This window comes from Bombus vancouverensis, unplaced genomic scaffold, assembly GCF_051014615.1.
Source record: "Bombus vancouverensis nearcticus unplaced genomic scaffold, iyBomVanc1_principal scaffold0159, whole genome shotgun sequence".
NCBI classification, from domain to species: Eukaryota; Metazoa; Arthropoda; class Insecta; order Hymenoptera; family Apidae; genus Bombus; species Bombus vancouverensis.
The window spans coordinates 618-7,509 of NW_027469046.1; the positions used below are offsets into that span (position 1 = coordinate 618).

The following is a 6,892-nucleotide window of genomic DNA, read 5'->3' on the forward strand; positions in this document are numbered from 1 at the left end:
TTCTTATTACTGTTGAAATTTAATTTCCTCAATGGTGCAATAATTTCAATAAATAGAATATTATTTTTAATTTTTATTATTTTTGAAAGATTTATTCAAAACGATTAATTATATTTAAATTTCATCAATCTTCTCTTGAATGATTGAACAATTACCCACCCTTAGATCATTCAATTATAGAAATTCCATTAATTTTAAACAATAAAATTAAAAATATTTTTAATAAATAATAAAAAATTTAAAAATAAATAATTTATTGAATATAAAAAATTATTAATATGGCAGATTAGTGCTTTGAATTTAAAATTCAATAATAAAGATTTTTTATCTTTTATTAATAAACTAATTTAATATAATTATAATAATGAATTTAGAATTCAAATAAATTTTTATTATTAAAGATTTCTACATGAAATATAATGACATTTCAAGATTCAAACTCCTTTTTATTCAGATAATTTAATTTCATTTCATAATTTAACAATAATAATAATAATAATAATTATTTCTTTAACAACTTTTTTTATTATAGATTTTATTTATAATAATTTTTTAAATTTAACTCTATTAAAAAATCACACTATTGAAATTATCTGAACTCTAACTCCTATAATTATTTTAATAATCATTTGTTTCCCATCTTTAAAAATTTTATATTATATTGATGAAATTATCAATCCTTATTTTTCTATTAAAGCAATTGGTCATCAATGATACTGATCCTACGAATACCCAGAATTTAATAATTATGAATTTGATTCATATATATTAAATTATGAGTCAATAAATCAATTTCGATTATTAGAAACTGATAATCGATTGGTTATTCCATTTTAAAATCTCAATACGAATAATTATTTCTTCATTAGATGTAATTCATTCCTGAACAATTCCATCATTAGGAATTAAAGTAGATGCCGTTCCCGGGCGAATCAATCAACTAAATTTATTCTGTATCCGACCAGGAATTTATTTTGGGCAATGTTCTGAAATTTGTGGAATAAATCACAGATTTATACCTATTATATTAGAAAGAACTTCTTATGAACTATTTTTAAATTGAATTAAAAATAAAATAATTTGAAAAATTAGTTAATTAAATAACATTAGATTGTCAATCTAAAATTAATAATTACTTATTATTTTTCTTACATTAGATGTCTGAAATAAAGAATTGATCTTTTAAATCAATCATAGTAATTTAAATTTACTTCTAATGAATTCCTCAGATAATACCAATTAATTGATTAATAATTTTTATTTTATGTTTAATATGTTTATTTATTATTGTAATTCTAATAAATTCATTTTTATTACATATAAACAAAAAAAATATTTTATAATATAAATAATATTAATAAAAAAAATAAATTTTATAAAAAATGAAAATGATTATGATAAACAATCTATTTGAAATATTTGATCCTTCAATTAATAATTATATTCAATTAAACTGAATTTTTATATTTTTACCTATTATTATATTTCCTAATTCATACTGATTAATTCCTTCACGAATTTTAATAGCTTTAAAAATATTTGTTGAATATTTACTAAATGAATTTAAAATAATTACAACAAATAAGTATTCAATAAACATTATTTTATTTTTAAGGATTATAATTTTCATTATAATATTAAATTTATTTAGATTAATCCCTTATATTTTTACATCAACAAGACATTTAATTTTTAATTTATCAATAGCTTTATCATTATGACTAAGATTTTTAATTTATTCAATTATTAATTTTCCCTTAAAAACTTTAAGACATTTAGTACCATTAAATTCCCCAAAATTTTTAATAAACTTTATGGTAATTATTGAACTTATTAGACTTTTTATTCGTCCTTGAACACTCTCAATTCGTCTTTCAGCAAATTTAATTTCAGGACACCTAATTTTAATTTTATTAAGAAATTTTATAATAAATTTTATGATTTTATTTCCAGTAACTTTAATAATTCAAAACTTATTATTAATTTTAGAAATTTCCATAGCTTTTATTCAAGCTTATGTATTCTCAATTCTATTAACATTATATTTTTCCGAATCAAATTAATGAAAAAAAATTTTCCTTTTCATATAGTAACTATTAGACCATGACCAATTATTGTTTCTTTTAATACTATAAATTTTTTACTTAGTACAATCTTATGAATTTACTTAAATAATTTACTAATTATAATCTTTAATTTATTAATTTTAATTTTATCAACAATAATATGATTCCGAGATATCATTCGAGAAAGAACATTTCAAGGAATACATTCTTTTTATATATTATCAATAATAAAATTTAGAATAATTATATTTATTATTTCTGAATTATTCTTTTTTATTTCATTTTTCTGAACGTTTTTCCATAATTCAATTTCTCCTTCAATTGAAATTAATCTAATATGACCACCTAAAATAATTAAATTTTTTAATCCATTTGAAATTCCTTTATTAAACTCAATTATTTTAATTATATCAGGATTTACAGTTACATTAAGACATTATAATATATTAAATAATAAATTTAAATCAAGAATCAAAATATTATCATCAACAATTTTTTTAGGATTTTACTTTAATTTTATACAAATTTTTGAATATTATAATTCATTTTTTTGTATTAATGATAGAATTTTTGGATCTATTTTCTTTTTATCAACTGGTTTCCATGGAATACATGTTATTATTGGCACATTATTTTTATTATATTCTTTAATTCGAATATTAAAAAACCATTTTTCAACAATTCATCACATTAATTTTGAGTTAGCTATTTGATATTGACATTTTGTTGATGTTATTTGATTATTTATTTATATATTTTACTATATTATTATAAATTAAATTAACTTTAAATATATAGTATAATAAATTACACTTAATTTCCAATTAAAAAATTTAATATTAAATTAATATATTTAATTTTTATAATTTATTATTTATCAATTATTGTAATTTTAATAATAATTTATTTATTAAATAAATTTTTTTCAATACATAAGAAACTTAATATAGAAAAAAATTTACCTTATGAATGTGGATTTAATCCAATTACAAAAATAAATATTCCATTTTCACTACCATTTTATTTAATTTCATTAACATTTTTAATTTTTGATGTAGAAATTATTTTATTAATTCCATTAATCTCATATATTAAAACATTAAATTTTTTCTATTTATTTATTTTAATAATATTTTTATTTTTAATATTAATTTTTTCATTAATTATAGAATGATCATGTAATTATTTAAATTGAATACTTTAAATTTAATTTACTAAATTTTTGTAATATAAGGATTTTTAATAAATCAATCTTTAAGCCGAAATTAAAAGTAAATTTTACTTCTTATATTAATTCATACTTATTAAATTATATAAATTTTAAATTGAAGCCAAAATAGAGGCATTTTATTGTTAATAAAATAATTGAATCTAAAAATTCCAATTTATAAAAATATTTTCTTTTATATACATTCATAAACCTCTATATATATACACATTTATATGTATACATATATATATATAGTTTTAAATCAATTTATATAGTTTAAATAAAACATTATACTTTCAATATAAAATTATTAATCTTTAAAAATTAATTATAAATAGAAATAATTTAATAAAGCTTCTAACTTTAATTTTGATTTAATACATCATTATTTCTTTAAATGTAAATAATAATAAATTTATAATTATTCATACATTATATTATTTAAAAATTTTAAAAAATTTCCTTAATATTTTCAATATTATGCTCTAATATAAGCTATTTAAATTCTTGAATAATTTTTATTTAATATTATTACATTACATAAATATTAAATTAAAATTAAAAAAACTAATAAATATAAATACAATAACAACAATAAAGAAATTTTAATTTTAATATTAATTTCTATTAAATCACAAATATAAACTATAATTTTTCTTAAAAATTTTTCTAAAAACCCTTTCTCAAAATAAAATTCATAATAAATTATTTCATTTATCAATTTATTAACAAATAACTTATAAAAAAACTCTATTATAAAAAATCTTTTAAAAATATATTTTCTCTTTTTTAAAAAATTTGTATTCATTATTAACATTGAAAATATTAATCCTAACAAAATTATTTTAAACACAAAATATTTATAAATATAAATTAAATTAATATTTAAAAAATAAAAAAAAATATTAAAAATAAATTTCCTTAAAATTAACATTATAATTAAAATTATTGTTAAAACTATAATTATAATTAAATCTTCTCTTAAATATATTAAATTTATTATATAATTATTATTTGCTATTATAAATAATAAACGAAAAGAATAAGATACAGTAAAAATAGTACCAAAAATTAAATTTATCATTCTAAAAATTCTTTTAATGCTTAATAAATAAAATTCAACAATTAAATCCTTAGAATAAAATCCAACTAAAAACGGAAAACCACATAACATTATTAATGAAAATATTAAAAATATCCTCTTTAAAGGATATACAAAAAATATACCTGAGTAAAAACGAAAATTTTGAATACCATTTATGTAATGAATAAATCTTCCTACACATATAAATATTATAGACTTAAAAAATGCATGAATAAATAAATGTAAAAATGTTAAATCTGTCATTCCTAATGAATAAATTCTTATTATAAAACCTAATTGTCTTAATGTTGATAAAGCAACAATTTTTTTAAAATCTATTTCAAAATTAGCTATAATTCCCGAAACCAATATTGATATTCTTGAAACTATTAAAATAAATCTCTTATATTTTAAATCAATTATCATCTCATAATTAATTAATAAATAAATCCCTGCAGTAACTAAAGTAGAAGAATGAACTAATGAAGAAACAGGAGTTGGTGCTATTATCGCAGCTGGCAATCAAATCATAAATATTAATTGAGCTCTTTTTGTAAACACTATTAAAATAAATATAATTAAAATTAAAAAATTTATTTTATATAATATTAAATTTCATCTTCCAAAAATTACTATAAAAGAAATAATTATTAATAACCTACAATCCCCTAAACGATTTAAAATTATAGTTATTATTCCAGAATTTAATGATAAAAATTTTTGATAATAAATAATTAAACAATAAGAAATTAATCCTAACCCATCTCAACCCAATAATAAAGTTAATATATTTGGTCTTAAAATTAAAAAAATTATTGAAATCAAAAATATTAATATTAAATAATAAAATCGATTAATTAAATACTTATTATTCAAATTTATATATCTAACTCTATAAAATAAAATAAATGAACTAATTAATATAACCAAAAATACAAATATCAATAACTTAAATCTAAATATAAAAATTAAATTTATTTTTATAGAATTAATATTAAAAATTAACCATTCAAAAATAAATAATTTATTAATAAATAAAGTATAAAAACTAAAAAATATAAAAATAAAGCTTAAAGCTATTAAAATAATTCCAGAAATAATTATTTTCATTAAATTTAAAATATAAATTTATATATCATTGAAATCACAATTCAATATTTTAATTAAACTATTTAAATAATATAATAATTTAAAAATAAAAATATTTAAAGGTAAAATATGTAATATTAACCTTAAATAATTTATTAAATAACTATTTATTAAATTTATTTTTGAAAAAAAAAATTTTCCGTATTGTATAAATCTGAATAGATAAATTGAATAAATAAATCTCAATAAACAATAAAAAATTAAAAATATAAATAAATATTTACATCAACCAACTAATCTTATTAATAAAAAAATCTCACTAACTATATTTAAAGATAGTGGAGCTCCAGAATTATAAATACATATTAAAAATCATATTATTGTTATTGAAGGTATAAAATTAATTATTCCTTTATTAACAAAAATGATTCGAGTCCGAGTTTGGCTGTAAATTATATTTACTAAATAAAATAAGCCCGATGAGACTAAACCGTGAGAAATTATCATGACTAGACCACCAAGAATTCTAATTTTTTTCCCTAATAATAAACCCAAAGATATGATACCTATATGAACTACAGAAGAAAGAGCAATAATTAATTTTATATCAAACTGAAATAAACATATAAATCTTAAAACAATTATTCCTAAAAAATTAATGATAAACAAATGAAATTTTATGAACTTAAATATTCTTTTAAAAATTAATAAAAAACGCAATATCCCATATCTACCTAATTTTAGTATAACTGAAGCTAAAATTATTGACCTAAAAAAAGAAGCTTCAACATGAGCTTTAATTAATCAACCATGTAATATATATATGGGAATTTTTACTAAAAATGATGATAATAAATATAAAAAACCGAATTTATCAAATTTTAATGATAAAATTTCTAATATTAAAAAATTAATTCTATCACTAAAATTCATTAATTTAAAAATCAAATATAATATAGGTAAAGAAAAAACTAATGTATAAAATATTAGGTAAAATGCAGACAAAACCCGATCTTCTGAATAACCTCATTCTATAACTATATAAAAAATTAATAATAATCTTAATTCATATATAAAATAAAATATTAATAAATCTATGCATATAAAATTTACCAGCATAAAAAATATTAGAACTAAATTTAAAAATAAACAATTTTTTTTATATTCTTTTAAATTTAAAAAAATTACACCAAACACTCAAAATATTATTAAAATTAAATAATTTGAATAATAATTATTTCCTAATCCTCCGATCAAATAAATTCATTTTAATCAATTCATATTTGTTAAAAAATTTAATCTCAATAAAAATATTAAATTTCTTAACATATGGAAATTCACATATTTAAACAAAATGATAATAATAACCACAATTGTAATTTCGTTCATTTTTTAAATTAAATTTAAGACGTTAATTTTTTGATGACCATATTCATAATTCAT

The 6,892-nt window shown here is 16.0% G+C and overlaps 1 pseudogene; it reads left to right on the forward strand.

Annotated features, from left to right (window-relative positions):
- Positions 1–1,225: 1,225 nt before the first annotated feature.
- Positions 1,226–3,391, forward strand: LOC143305120 (ATP synthase subunit a-like; annotated as a pseudogene).
- The last annotated feature ends 3,501 nt before the right edge of the window (positions 3,392–6,892 follow it).